We start from the raw sequence: 17,137 nt of genomic DNA, 5'->3' as shown, positions 1-17,137 counted from the left end.
AGATTAGGTAGAGAAACTAGCATTTTAGCTATAAAATCATTTTAGTTATGAATATATTTTATATTTGTTACATGTTCAGCTATTTTTTAAACATTTTTTTGCAAGGCAATGGGGTTAAGTGACTTGCCCAAGGTCACACAGCTAGGTAATTAATATGTATCTGACACCAGATTTTAACTCAATTCCTCCTGACTTCAAGATTGGTGCTCTATTCACTTCACCACCTAAGTGCTCCTTGAATTAATTTTTTTAAAAAAAGTAATTAAAGTATATTTGAGATGCTATTACCAATAGTAGTCTCATTTATTACATTGAGAAAAATTTGCTCCAGAAAAAGAACATTTTCATGAATAGGTTATGAAAATTAGTGATAATTCGCCAGGAAATGAATGTATATGCCAATTCATGATAAAAATCCCAAAAAGTTTATATCTCATGATAATAGTGATACAATAACATATAGAAATGAGGAATAGACAATAAGTACAGTCTACAAATATAACTGGAAGATATTTGACATATTTTAATATTGTTCCTCGAATACAAAAATTGTCATTCATATCTTTCCATTATCAATGTCTTATGCATAGTAGGTCCTTAAAAATATTTCAAATATTGAAAGGCTGATCTAGTTACCAGATGATGCATCATTTTTATTTTGGCACATTACATAAACTTGACAATTCATTATTTGTGTTTCAATCTAAGCTTTACAAAGCACTTTCCTTATAACAACTCAGCAAGTAATTAAAGCAATAAAGGATCAGGAAATTGAGTCTCAGAGAGACAATGTACCATATGAAGACTCAAACAGGAAGAGTCAGTGAGATACCTGAGTCTCATGGTTTGTGACATCAGTTTTGCTTTCCCATTTAGCCTCGGAGTCCTGAATTCATGCAAGATGACCTGTATCATTAGGCAATTGGGAGGAGGAAGGAAGCATTCAAAGAACTCATATTTTCCTAGACCTCAATTTCACCAGGAACTGGAGTCTCTGACCATTTTGTTTCATATAAATTAACAGCCTTTCCATTCTATAAAATGTTAGAAAACACAGCTATGTCATTTTTCTTAAAATGTAACAACATTTTCCTTTGTAAAATTTTATTCATTTATTTTTCCAATTATATCAAAAGATATTTTTCAACATTAATTTTTGAAAATTATTCTTCCTCCCACCCTTCTCTCCTCCTATCCTGATACAGATTCTTCAAGGTTATTTTGGATCCATGGATATCCATCAATATTTCCATATTGATCATACTGTGAAAAAAAATCAGAACAAAAAGGGAAAAACTTCAAGAAGGGAAAGAAAAAAATACAAAATTAAAAAGGTGAAGACAGTAAGTTTTTAATTGCATTCAGATTCCATAGTCTTTTCTCTGCATGTACATAGTGTTTTCCATTGCAGTTCTTTTATTGTCTCATATTGCTGTATTGTTGAGTAGAGCTAAGTCCATCATAGTTGATCATCACACAATGTTGCTGTTAAAGTGTACAGTTCTGCTCACTTCACTCAGCATCAGTTTGTTTAAGTCTTTCCAGGTCTTTCTGAAATCTGCCTGCTCATTGTTTCTTATAGAGCAACAATATTCCATTATATTCAAATGTCACAACTAGTGCAGTCATTCCCCAACTGATGGGCATCCCCTCAATTTCCAATTCTTTGCTTCTACAAAAAGATTTGCTATGAATCTTTCCCCCTTTTTTGTTATCTTTTTGGTAAACTGATTGGTAGTATTATTGTTAGATCAAAGGGTATGTACAATTTTATTATCCTTTGGTTAAAGTTGCAAATTGGTCTCTAGAATGGTTCGATCAGTTTGCAGTTTGATCAACAGTGACTTAGTGTCCCAGTTTCTCTACAACCCTTCTGATATTTATCATTTCATTTTTCCTTCATATTAGTCAATCTGATAGCTATGAGAACACCACATTTTCTTTCTTAATTTCACTATCTTTTGGGCATGGATTTCTTTGTATGTAAAAGAAAGAGCATAAGATCTGTTGATATTGGTTTCACAAGGAAGACCCTCACAGAAGATTTATTTTCAAAACACAATATAACAAATATACCTATGGGAGGCAAAACAATGACATGGGACAATCACAAGATATGGAACTAGAGATATGGGTTTTAGTCCTATGTTTAAAACCTGGGCAATTTTGTCAAAGAACATCAATTTAGTTGAGTGCAGTCTCTTAATTTATAGAATAAGATTTGAATTATATGGCTAATGACTAAGGGAGAGAGACAGAAGAGGAAAAAAATGAATGGGTACTTAGAGCGAAAACCAATTATCCATGTATTTTGAAGGTTGGACAGCTTTTGAAACATATCTTTTTCTAGCCATTTATCTATCTATCTATCTATCTATCTATCTATCTATCTATCTATATCTACCTATCTATCATCTATCTACCTATCTATCCACCCATCTATCTATTCATCTATCCATCCATCCATCTATTTATCTTTCTAAGTATCTATTTCACCACAGTCAGGCATATTAATAAAAAAGAATAACATGGAATATTTAAATTATTTTAGGCTTAACTTTCTGTAGGAAAAAAATTCTTTTGAATTGTTAAATATGGAGATTTCTAGATTTTGTTCAACTCAGCAAACCTATGTTAGTATGGTCTTTAGCCTTATGATTATTTTTTTTTACTGAAAAGGTAGAGCAATATCTTTGCATCTCACTCTTTCTATAAGCAATTTTTAAGTATATTCCTTTTTTTTAGGTTTTTTCCAAGGCAAATGGGTTTAAGTAGCTTGCCCAAGGCTAGGTAATTATTAAGTGTCTGAGGTCAGATTTGAACTCAGGTACTCCTGACTCCAGGGCTGGTGCTCTATCCACTGCGCCACCTAGCTGCCCCTTTTCTGAGTATTCTAACTTCACAAACAGCATAGACATCTATAATTAACTTTATGTCTGACCAAACCAAAAAATCCAAGTTGTTACTTAACAAATTCTAGAGTCTGAAAAGGTTGTAAACCATTTTTGGGAACTGTCACAAACCAACAGGTTTAAATTTTAAATTACACCATTGTGGGTTTATATTATAATCAGATGTCAGAATGAAGAGACATTGAATTTACTCCCTCATTCAAAATAGGAGAGATGTTCAGGACTAGGTATGTCCAGATATCATCTGTATTTTCATAAAGAGAAAGAACTGAATTATTCCAACTATAGGTAAGTGAGCTTAAACTCAATTTCTGGTAAAATTTGAAATGTTATTATAAACATGGCTTGAAAGGGAAGTGATCACTGCAATCTTAAGCCACAAATACAATTCTTGCAAATCATGATGGATAAAATTCATTCAATATGGGAGCAGAATAAAATGGAAAGGTTACTATCAACTCAAAGCACATGGATTTCACTAATGGATTTGACAAATTCTATCTAGATAGAAACTCTGCCCTTGCAGGTAAGATAGAAAAATGTGTACTATAGTTAAGGGTTATCAGAATTATATAGATAAGTGTTGTCAGAATTAATTGAAGTGTCTGATCCAGATTAGTAATGGTTATACCAACACTGGTTTACAGGTAATCAATTTTGGAACTTGGTAGATATTTCATATTTTATTCAACATTTTAATCAATTATTTTGCCAATGATAACAATATAAATTCACAGCTTTCACTGAAGTGGGAGGGATAGTTAATATGCTGTGTGATAGGATCAAGATGCCTGAAGATCTTCACAGTGAGATTTAGTAAGATTAGATTTATTATTGTCTTATAAATGGATTTAAACAATCAATTGAACACATATGTTTAGAGATCTGAAATTAGACACTAGATCATGGAAAATGCATCTAGGATTTTGGTCATTGTGTAGCTCAGTGCATAAAATATTTGAAATATGACAAAAATTAATGATGTAGTTGATCATGTTGATAATGAAAATGATAATAACATAATCAGAGGCAGAAGTAAAAGAAACATTAAGGCAAACCAAGTGAGACAATGAGTATACTGTACTCAATTCTGATCATAAGAACACATAAAGTATTGAATTCAAGTTTCTAAAATTTTGGGAGGATATATTCAAGATGGAATATGTTTGGATGAGTTTAACTGACATAGATTGAAAGAAGTCCTATTAACTCAAATGCAAAGAAGTATGGAAATTTTTTCTGGAGAAGAATCATCATGATAGTTTATTTTATTTTATTTTTCCCCAGTTACATATAAAAACAAGTTTTAAAATTCATTTCTAAAACTTTGAGCTCCGAATTCTCTCCCCCCCTTCTTCCCACCCTACTACCCCTCACTGAGAAAACAAGTTATTAGATATTAATCAACAATGTGAAATCATGCAAAATATTACCATAAAACTCACAGAAATAGTTGTGAAAGTAAACATAGTACTCCTTCTTCCCCCCCAAAAAAGAAATCTAAAGAAAAATAAAGTGAAAAAAGTATGCTTCAATTTGTATTCAAACACCATTAGCTCTGTTTCTGGGAATGGATAATATTCTTTATCATTAATCCTTCAAAGTCTTCTTGGGTCACATATTCCTGAGAAAAAGTAAGTAATCCACAGCTGATCATCCTCCAATAATGTCATTACTTTTTATATAAGACTTTTCCCATTGCATCCACTCATATAAATCTTTTCAGGTTTTGCTGAGAGCATTCTGTTCATAATTTCCTATAGCAGAATAGCATTCCATCATAATCAAATACCATAATTTGTTCATCCATTCCCCAAATTATGGGCATCTACTCACTTTCTAGTTCCTTGTCACCAGAATAGAGTTGCTATAAATATCCATATACACATAGGTACTTTTCCTTCCTGTTTTTCATCTCTTGCATTCCTAGGCTAAAGGGAAGGTGTGGTTTCATAGCAATTTGGGCATAGTTCCAAATCATTCTACAGAATTGTTGAATTCTGTCACAACTTCTACCACAGTCCATTAAGGTCTCATTTTCCTTACAACCCTTCAAATATTTTTCATTTTGTCTTTCTATACTAGGTATAAGTTAGTACCTCAGAATTTTTTTACTTTGCATTTCTCCAATCAATAGATTAGGACAATTTTTGTATTATGGTCAAAGATAGCATTGATAACCTCATCTGAAAACTGTTGATATCTGTTGATCATTTATCAATTGGGGAATGGACCTTTTAATACATTTTTTATGTTTTTCTCTGTTTTAGAAATGAGGTCTTTATCAGAGAAACTTGTTTCAATATTTTTCACCACAGTAACTATTGCTAACTGTATTGTATTACCCTCTAATTTATTCCCCTCCCACTCCTATTTATTCTATTCTCTCACTCCCCTTTCATTTTCTCCCTCCTCAAAAGTGTTTTGCTTCTAGTCTACCCCTTCCCAGAATCTTCCCTCTCTTCTATCACTTCTCCCATCTTGCTATCCCCTATCACTTTCCCCTCCACTCTATGATAGATTTCTATACCTAGTTATGTATGCTATCCCTCTCTGAGTCAGTTTCGATGAGAGTTAGTCTTACTTACTCTCTCAATTCCATCCGTCTCCAATTCCACTACAAAAACACTTTCTTGCCTCTTTTAGGTGAAACAATTTACCGCCATTATATATTCCCTTTCACTTTGTTTTCTCAACCTTTAATTCCTTCTGTCAAATATATTATCCCTTCATACACAACTTCCAACTGCCTTTTCTATACATACCCTCTTTCTAACTGCCCTAATAAATAAAAAAGTTAATTTGACTTGTCAGTATTAACTTCCCATGAAGGAGTATAACTAGCTCAACATCATTAGATTACTTATGATTTGCCTTTCCTGATTATCTTTTTATACTTCACTTGAGTTTTGCATTTCAATATCAGATGTTCTGTTCAGATCAGGTCATTATGTCAGGAAAGTTTGAAAGTCCCCTATTTCCTTGAATGTCCCCTGAAAGAGTAAGTTCAGTTTTACTGGATAGTTGATTCTTAGTTGTAATCCAAGCTCTTTTGCCTTTCAGAATATCATATTCCAAGCCCTGCAATACCTTAATATAGGAAGCTGCTAAGTCTTGAGTTAACATGACTGTTACTGAATGATAACTGAACTGTTTCTCTCTGGCTACTTGCAATATTTTCTCCTTAGCCTGGGACCTCTGAGATTTGATTGTAATAGACCTGGCAATTTTTATTTTGGGATCTCTTTCAGGAGGTATTGGCAGATTCAATCAATTTCTATTTTACCCTCTGATTCTAGATTATTAAGGAAGCATCTTTGAAAATTTCTTGCAAGGTGATGTCTAGCATCTTATTTTTGGTCATGGTTTTCAGAGAATTCAATAATTTTTAATTATGTCTCCTGGAACTATTTTTTCCAGTCAGTTTATTTTAATGAGCTATTTCACTTTTTTTAAATTTTTTTGTTTTGTTTTATTGTTTCTTGATTTCTCACAAAATCATTACCTTCCCTTTGTTCAGTTTTATATTTTAGGGAATTATTTTCTTCAATATGCTTTTATATCTCCTTTTCTATTTGACCAGTTCTGCTTTTACAGGCATTCTTCTCCTCATTGGCTTTTTGGACCTCTTTTTTCACTTGGCCAGTCTAGTTTTTAAGATATTTTCTTCAGTATTCTTTTGTGTCTCCATCACTAAGTAGCTGACATAGTTTTCACAATTTTCCCACATCACTCATTTTTGTTCCAAATTTTTCTTCTACCTCCTTTACTTGATTTTCAAAAATCATTTTTGAGGTCTTTCATGGTCTGTGGTCAATTCAAATTTTTCTTGGAGTCTTTGGATGTAGAAACTTTGATTTTGCTATCTTCTTCTCATTGTGTATTTTCCTTTCAGATTTATTTTCTTCTTTTGTTTGCTCATTTTCCCTAGGCCATGACTTGATTGCAATGCTTTGTTAAAGAGGGTTCTGTTTCCAAGACTGAGGGGATACAATCCAAGTTCTTGAGGTTTTTGCAACTGTTTTCAGAGATACTTTTTTGGGACCTGCAAGTTTTCAAATCTTTCATGATCATATGATCTAAGTGGAGGCTTTTACTACTAACCTTTTCTGTGTTCAGTTCTGTGGGTGAACACAATCATTCATTTCTGATCTGGAACTGTGAAGAGGATCCCTGATCCACTATGGCAGCAAGTTCTCCTGTGACATTGCTGCTCTTCTTCCCGAGACTGCAATCTAGGACTGCGACCAAAGAGTATGGGCAAAGTCCTGTCTCAATGATAGCAAAGAGACCTCTTTAATCTCCTTCTGCCCCCCTTACCATATGTGGACCAAGAGCTCTGGAGGTAACTGTCTCTGCTGATGAAGTGACACCTAAGGACTTTTCTTGGTCCAGGTGTATGCTACTCAGGCCTGCACTAAATTATGCTCCACTTTCACCCCAGTGTGGTAGACTTTTCCTGCTAACCTTCCAAATTGTCTTTGCCAATCTCTGGGCTGAGAGGACTGGAAACCACCACCACTGCCATTGACCCAATTGCTCTGTTGTCTGTTCCTGGATCACTGTGGCCAGTTTGCTCTGGCTTGGACTGTCCTACAATGCATTATCTCACTCTGGTGCAACAGATTTTTCCCACTGATCTTCTAAGTTGTCTTGGCCTGGAAAAAAGATGATTGGATACTATCCTAGTTCTGACCATAAACAATGCTGACTAGCAAACTAGTGGTATCATTTCTATGATCTGCTAGGAAGTTTATGGGGATCCCAAATCTTTGGGTTCCAAGGGGATTATGGTTGCAAAGTTGAATAAAATATACTGCAATGAAACAGGCCATAATGATCATGTAATCTATAATGAGTGGAACTTTAGTTTCATACACTGAATGTAGCTACTGATGATTTTTTTTTTTTGCCAAAAATTGGATCTAACTACTGATAAAGATTAAATGGATGCAGCTACCAGTTGTAGAACCTTGACTGATTATTAACTCAAAATTCCAAGCCCAATGTTACTGTAAAGCTATGGTGGCTTGATGATCTGGGAAAGACCTATTGTATCTAGACCAACATCAGAAGTCCTGTTCTATATACTATTAGGCCACCGTGTTAAAATAGTGATGGAAGAGGTAGTAAGAAGAATATCTTTGCACAATATTCCTTCACTTTAATCAAAATCATATAGATGTCTTGTCTTCAATTATGGAAGACAACAATCAATCAATCATGCAAATTAACCATAGAAATGAATTTTTTTGTTTGAGATTTCTGATTTACCTGATTCCAGTTTCTAGATTTCGGTGACCTCTCTCCTTTTTAGTCCTTTGCGTTTGACTTTCTACATGAATCTATATGAATAGAGAAATGATAAATATTCTTTTCCTATTAACTGTATATCAGAGAACAATGAAGCAATATACAGAAGGTATTGGGATAAAGCAGTGTCATCAGCTGCCTTCTGTAGTTAGTCATCAGTATAAATTCTAGCAACATATTAAGCTTTACTAAGCAAAGTATTTGATCTAGTCTCCTCTAAACCAAAGTGGTTGCCATGCCTCTATTAAAACTAATCAAGTAATGCTTTATTTTGCATAATTGATTCAACACTTCTACTGAATTTTAAGGATTTTCAAGTCATTAACAATTATGTGTTTTTAATTTTAATACATTATTTTTGTCACTGACTATTCCACTACATCCTTAGAATTTCATGACATTTATAATTATCCTAAAATCAAACTCTATATTTATTGTTTCCCCTAATTAGAGTAGCAGTTACTTGAGAGAAGGAATTTGCCTTTTTCTTTTATTTTCCAGCATCAAGAATAGTTCTGGGTAAACAGCAAGCACTTAATAGTTGTTTTATTAATTCAGGTCCAAGAAATGTATTTTACATACACATCAAACCTCCCATCTCTTCCTACTCCCCCCCCTCAACATGTTACATATGTTCATGGTTGTGTGTGTATAGCAAATCACTGTGACTGACATTTAAAGAGGTATTAATAGGCTATAGACTGTAAATTCAATGTAATTTCTAATCTAAGAAATTGGTCTACCCTTAAAATTTAGTCATATGTATATGGAGGAAAAATCACAATGTACACATTTTCCTCTACTTATGAAAATAAACATTTTTCAGAGGTTAAATAAGAGCAATTTATTCATTCTAAGAGAATCCTCATATATCAAAGACAAGACTTGAATACAGATTCTCAATGCTATGTCCAGTCCTCATAGTGAATTCATGCCATTCTTTGATTCAAAATTAAATATTGCATAATTGAATAAACTTTGACTGGTAGAACATTTTACATCCACTAAGCATGGGATTATTCAGTTTGGACATTTCACAATAAAACATAAATGGGAAGTGACTCAATGATCACCAGATTTCATATTCTCCTCAAATGGTAGCAATCTAATCTCAGAGGCACAGAGTTAAATGAATGACAATATAAACAAATACTGTGTTTGTGTATGTTTGTGTGTATGTGTGTGTGTGTGTGTGTGTGTGTGAAAAGAAACTCAAAACAAAGTCTACATTCAAAGGTATAAAAAATAAGCATTGGAGGGAACCTTTACATTTCAATACATGTTATTTGCTTATGCATTTGAATTTACTAATAAAAATATTGTTGACTTCTTATATCAATGACCCTCTGCCTTGTCTTATTGAATGCTATTTTTCCTTAAATGAAAATATTTAATTAAATTTGCCTGACTCTAGAGCTATTATTCACTCACTTTCTTCTATATCTTAGAGTTTCAATTGTACTCAATGAAATCCCTGAAATTCTGATACTTTGGGAATTTTAGACAAGTATTTTTGTTTAGATTGTCACACAAAGGCTTCTTAATTTCCATTCTCATCATATGTTGAAAAAGGCTTGCTATACAACTATGAGGAAAGACTTCAAAGGCTATGAAGATTGGTGCCTAGAAAAACTCTTGTTAAGTATGGGAAGTTTATTTTGAAAAACAAAACTCCTCCAAAACCTAGGGGTAAAAGAAAATGGCTTGTTCATAGTTCATATCTTAAACAAATAATGGAACTTGGACAGCTCCATCTGTATGTAGCCTCGCCTGAAGCTAAGTTAACACAAGGGTATATGAAATGTGCAGGGGTTACTTAAGGTGACTATTATTTTATTCCTTGTAAGTTATATATGCACCATTTCAGTTTATGAAATAGTACACAACAGAAAATCATACACAACAAAATATATTTTAATATTGTTAAAGGATATTGGTTAAAGAATATTAACTCGAAACTTAAAATTTCATCACTCTCCCAGCTACATATGTACATATTAAACATTCAGCAATTTTCTTCAAGGGAACGGAAATTGGTCCCCTTTCACTATATTTGCCTTTCTGTGCCATCCTGCAAATAGAAAATTTACAGCTGGTCTCTCTTATGCTGTCAGAGCAATTTAGTAGTGCTCTAAGGATTTGACAAGAGGGAATATTCTTGTCTTGATTGACATTAATAGCAATGTTACACATGTGCATCAATTGTGAATGAACCTCAAATGCTTTAAATAGGTTCATGTAAAGAAATACTTTAAACAAAGAAAGCTAAAAAATGACATCAAGGAAGGGGAGGTGGCTGCCTTCTGCTACTATACATAAAGCTACTTCAACTGATGCTTTTTGTAATTAAAAATAAATTAAATCAAATTCAGTCATATGAAATAAAATTAAAAATTTACTCTTGGATGTATACTTGGATTTTGTAAGTGCTTTTTTTGTACAAACGTTAGAAGGATTTTAATCATGAAAAATATCAGGGATCCCTTCAAAAAGAAAATTAAGTTCTCTACAGTCAATGAGAATACTTTATGCTTACAATATGATTATTTCCATCTTTATTAAATCATTGTTTCTGAGTATTGACTAAAGGTCTGGTGAAATGTAGGGAATGATCTAATTCTTTTCTTAAGATGTATACTCAAAACACCATTCCATTTATGCTGAAAATAAAGAGAGACAAAATCATTTGCTTCTAAACATTTATTCATGTTCTCTTAAATATATGATAGAAATAGAATACCATTAAGTTACTCAGAAATTTTGCTCTATATAAAAGAATGAATGAATGAATGCATTTGTAAAAAAAAGTGTTTCTGAATTTTGATCATGTGAAATGCATTGTGCTAAAAATTGAAATTAGAATTTTTTTTACAGAGATCCCATTCCAATGTGGAAGATAACACATATGGAAATTTTAGATACGAAGATGGAAAAGTCCTATTGTTTTTGAAATGAAATGGTACCATCTCCTACCTCCTTTGGTTTATATAAATATTGCATCAAATTTGAAAGAGATTGGTCTAGCCATTCACAGTAGAAGAATAAAGTGTGCAAAAACACATTTTACAAATCACAGAGCAATAGATTTAGGACTGAAAAGAAAATCATGAATCATCCAATTCAACCTAACTTAAAAATGAGAAAACTGAGCCATAAGTGATGTCACTTCTTGAAGGATACTAAACTAGTAAGTATCAGAATAAAGATTTCAATCAGTTCCTTTAACTCCAAATTCAATATTTAAAACACTGAGTTAATCTATAAATATGTGGGAAAGAAACATATGGTCATTGATATGGACTTAAAATTACAGAAGAAAATATCAATATTGCTTTAAATGATCTTGATTAATTCAATACAGCACAGGCTCATCTCTATTTAACCAATACTTTCCAGATGTTGATAAATATCCATGAATTATAAATTCCATTATTTTATTTCATCTACATCTTTCACGATTTTATGGAATTATGATCCCCCAATTACTAGACACATTTTATACATTTACTTATACTTTTACAAGTTTGTCTAGCACCCCTCAAAATTATTTTGTATATAATTTGCATTCATTTTTACATGTAAAATGGAAGTTCTGTATGGAAAAAGTACTGTATCATTTCTTTATTTCTTTTTAAAAAATATTTATTGAGGGGCGGCTAGGTGGCGTAGTGGATAAAGCATCGGCCTTGGAGTCAGGAGTACCTGGTCAAATCCAGTCTCAGATACTTAATAATTACCTAGCTGTGTGGGCTTGGGCAAGCCACTTAACCCCATTTGCCTTGCAAAAAACTAAAAAAAAATATTTATTGATAATGTTGGTCCATTTTTTTGGGGGGGTGCAAGGCAATGGGGTTAAATGACTTACCCAAGGTCACACAGCTAGGTAATTATTAAGTGTCTGAGACCGTATTTGAACCCAAGTACTCCTGACTCCAGGGCTGGTGCTTTATCCACTGTGCCACCTAGCCACCCCTTTGATTTAATTATTATGGAGAAAATAGTGAAGAGACTACCTTGACCTACCTTTAGTAATATAGATACAGCAAGTTGCCTGGGCTACTGAGTGATGAAGTGTTTTTTACTGTCAAAGATATTTTCTCATTAAAAATTGGTATTACATTTACAATCCTCTCAAAATTCTACTATGAGCACTTTTTTGAGGCAAATTAATTCTAAATATTAACATTCATTTTCTCACTATCATCCTCCTTTATTATATATATGCTCTTTGCATAATTTAGGCAACTTTGCACAGATATTTTAGAAATGTCCCCAAGATCTTGGCTAGAATCAATAGAATTCCAAGTATACTTTAGTACTCTGTCTAACATTCAAGTTTTAATTTTCACTATAAAATGTTTTCAGAAACGATTGTACTTCTGTATCTCAAATGATGTGTCAAATGTAATAAATAATTGGTTTCTCTCTGATATAAACTTAGATTTCTTTCACAGAAAAGAGTGATCATTATTCAAATGGAGGAATTATAGTTCTATGTTTACAAATAAATGCATGCTTTACCCCTGTGGATTGAGAGGAACAACAATAATAAACAACAATATAATGTCATTTATGTATTTGAGAATAACCAAATCCCTAACTGAATGAAAAAAAATTTTATAACCATCAAAGAAAGTTTTTTTATAAAGTATTTTTTCTTTGTTTAAATGTTCCCTCAGACATTTATTATTTCTGTCATCTTAGGTGATTCATAAAACAGCAAGTATTTATTAAATACCTACTATATGCTAGAGTATAGACTATAGACATTGTATTAATGTTACAACTATAGACATTGTATTAATTGTTAAGATATAAAAGTTGAAGGAACCCCTCCCCACAGAAAGTTAGGGGAAGAGACAAATACATATGTGTATATATATATATATATATATATATATATTTATATATATTTATATATATACAGACTATAGACATACATATGCATTTGTATATATGTAAGCATAAAATAACATATATATATAGTATCAGTCTAAATTAATAAATAGAAATATATATATATAATATATATATATTATATATATTTTTTATATAGATTCCCCATAAAAGCTAAACAGGTTTCCTCTGTTTCCTTTAGGATATTTAAACGTTAGGTGGATACTCAGTATACCAGCTCTTAGTCAAGTGATTTTGTTTTTCCTTTGCACTCCAGTTTTAAAATGTTTTTACATTTTCTGCTTTAGTTATTTTGCTTAACAAAATGTCAAGGTAGAAAAATCTTTGTTTGCTTGCCCTATAGTGTTTTCTAATTCCCATGGTGCAAATGAAATCTAGATAATGTGAGATTCTGTTAAGGCCAGTTCAGTAGTTTACTTTCAAACTAGTGAAAACCAATATACTCAAAGAACAATATGACCAATTAAAACTCACAAACACTTTGTAATTGTCTTTTGCTTAAAAAAAAAAAAACCAAACTTTTTCATTTCCCTGCTACCACCAAATCATGGAGAATTGATTAGGAATACCCTGGTGATTAGTCTGTTCTCTGAATGTCTATAGATCTCTTTGCTTGATACCTGGCATCTCAAACTATAATTACATTTTTACATTTAACTGATCCCATACTTTTACTAAAGGATAGCAGTGGAATTAGTATCAAATTCCTTTTTTCCACCATAGGTTGCCACGTATATGCTTTGAAAATATTTTTGTATTTATTTTTCTGTACATATGGCCCATTATTCTCTTAAAGTGAAATAACTAAGGACTTTAATTTTTGTCTTTTTATTTCCAGTACATAGAACAGTGCCCAGCACAAAGTAGGTATATCTCTGTATCCAGTTAATATCTAAACATTTTTTTTTCATCTTTGTAAAAGTCTTCAAAAGTCAGGAGTAGCTTGGTGGTGCAGTAGATGGAGAAGCTGCCCTGAAGTTACAGGACCTGATTTCAAATCGATTCTCAGACGCTTACTAGGTCTGTGAGCCTAGGCAAACACCAGTTACCTCTGGAAGAATATTTGAACCCAATGCTCATCTATGCAAAGAATGAAAATTTTGATATCTCAAACTCACAATCATCCTATATCAATATTGACATTTGTGTTTTTTTGTGCTTTGTTATTGATTTTGTGTTTCTTTTGTTGTGTCTATTTCTTAAAAGTGAGGCAAAGTAATACAACCCTCAAGTTGCAAATTTCTTGAAGGTAGAAGTCATATGCATTGCATACAGCACAATACTGAGTATATGAAAAGCGCTCATTTGTACTTTATATATCATGTTGTCTTACTGACATGAAGAAGATACCACTAACATCTCCATTAGTAAAATAAAGCTTTAAATTATTGTTACTGTTGTTGCTATTATTATTATGGCCACTTATAATAAAAACAATATTCATTTCATGCATTTTATAGTTTTCAAAGTGAATTTACATATTTTTTCAAAACAGAAGGTTTTAGGCAAAGTAACTTTCATTTTATATATATATATATACAGATAACATATATATATACAAACATTATTTATATATATATATATACATATATATATATATATGTATATATATATATATATATATAGTTACATAGACATATGTGTCTATGTATAAGAGAGGTGACAAAACTAAACCCAGGGAGATTAAGTGGTTTAACAAGGCCCAAGGCCACGATGCTATTTAATGACAGCCCACTTGTAGCTTGCTCCTGTTGCTTCCTATAACTCAGAGACTATTAATTCAAAATGACAAATATATATATACATATATATATATATTTATATATATCCCATTCTTGCAAATTAGCAAATTATGTCTGTTGGTGGTACTTCCCAGGAATCAACAATTAAGTGTGGTTATTTCAAGTTATATTTTAATTGGCTTGCATAAATTAGCATGAGATTCCACAATGAAAATCTGTTGCTTCCTCCTTCCAGTACCATTCTTTTTTTATTCAGTTACTCATTTTTAGCTATAAGTTTTAAAATAGTAAATTACTTTTTCATATTGAGGGAAAAATTGTCTAGATTATATGAAATATAAACTTACATAGTTAAACTACTATTTATTATGAATATTTTTCAATATCAACACGAAGAAACGACTTTAAAGAAATGAATTGGTTAAAAAAAGTTGGGCTTTTATTATATTGAAAGAAAAAATGTGATTGCTGAAGAGTTGGCATATTACATTGGTATGCCCATCATGTCAAGGGAAAGTAAAGTCATATTAAGTATACTACCACCACTAGCTCAGTAAAGAGCTTTGGGAAGAATATAGACAAAAGTCATAAAGGATAGAAAATCATGGATGGATTGTATTCTGAAATATGTAAACAAACCATTCACATTAAAGACATGCAGTTAGCTATCAAGGTAACACCTACTGAGAGAAGCTTTATTTATTTATTTTTTGCTTAGAAGATTGAGGTGAATTCACAAATTGAATCAACCCTCACAAATAGAATATGTATCCAGTTGTCAATTCATAAACATTCATCAAGTGACAACTCTATTTCAGGAGCTGTGCTAAGATAAGAAGAAAGGTAAAAAAGAGTTTCTATTCTCAAAGAATTCATAATCTAATAAAGGAAATAACATGCAAACATCTATGAACAAATGATACACAGGAATACAGGGAATAATCAACATAGAGTACTTTAAACAATATATTTCAAAATGAACTCAACATGACCTAGTACCATCCAGGAGCAATGTTATTGATATTTTATTTTTCCAAATCATGTTATAAAAGTTTTTCAATGTTCATTCATGTGACTATGTATATTTTTAAGTTACAAAATTTCCTTCCATTCTACCTTCCCACCCTTCTCCCTCAGTGGCAGTCAGGTTAAAATTCTAACATTTGTGTTAAACATGATAACAGATTAGTCACTGTAGTATGAGGAATTAGAATTAAGGGAAAGAAATACAAAAGAGGTATTTTTTAAAAAGTAAAAGTAGTGTTCATCAGATTCTGAAGGATTTTTTTTTTGTTTTGTTTTGCTTTGTTTTGTTTTGTCTTTCTTCCTCTGAATGAGGATAGCATTTTCCATAACTGGTCTAATAGGGTTGTCCTAGCTCTCTGAATTGCTGAGAAGAATGTTGTTGTTAATGTGTATTTTGTTCTATTGGTTCCGCTCCCTTTGCTCAGCATCAGATACTATAACTCATTCCATGCTTCTCTAGAATCTGACCTTTATGGGTTCTTATAAAACAATGGTATTCCATAATATTCATGGACCATAACTTGTTTAGCCAGTCCCCAATTGATAGGTTTCTTTTCAATTTCCAGTTTTTTGCCACTACAAAAAGAGCAGTTTTTGAATATTTTGAAACATGGGACTTTCCCCATTTTTCATGATTTCTTCTGGATATAGGCCTAGAATTGGAATTGCTGGGTTAAAAGGAATGAACAGTTTTATTGCTCTTTGGGCATAGTCCCACACTGCTCTCCAGATGGTTGGATCACTTCATAACTTTGCCAGCAATGCATCATTGCCAGCAATGCATCAATGTCCCAATCCTCCCACAACATCTCCAAAATGGAACAATTTTCCTTTTTGTCATCTTAGTCATTCTTATAGGTGTGAGGTGATACTTCAGAATTGTTTTAATTTCTATTTCTCTAATCAATAATAGTTGGAAGATTTTTTCATATGATTTTATATATATATCACTTTAATATCTTCATTTAAAACTTTATTCATATCTTTTGACGATTTTTCAATTGGGGAATGACTTGCACTCATATTTTGATTTTGATGCAATTCATTATATATTTGGAAATGAAACCTTTTTCAGAACTAGTTGTTAAAATTGTTTCCCAGCTTTCTACTTTCCTTCTAATTGTGGCAGCATTGATTTTATTGGTGCAAAAACTTTAACATAATATAGTCAAATCATCCATTTTTCAGTTTATAATGTAATTGATTTCTTGACCAATCATAGATTTG

Source organism: Macrotis lagotis, chromosome 1 (assembly GCF_037893015.1).
Source record: "Macrotis lagotis isolate mMagLag1 chromosome 1, bilby.v1.9.chrom.fasta, whole genome shotgun sequence".
Lineage (NCBI taxonomy): Eukaryota > Metazoa > Chordata > Mammalia > Peramelemorphia > Peramelidae > Macrotis > Macrotis lagotis.
Note: the sequence above shows the minus strand (reverse complement) of the source record.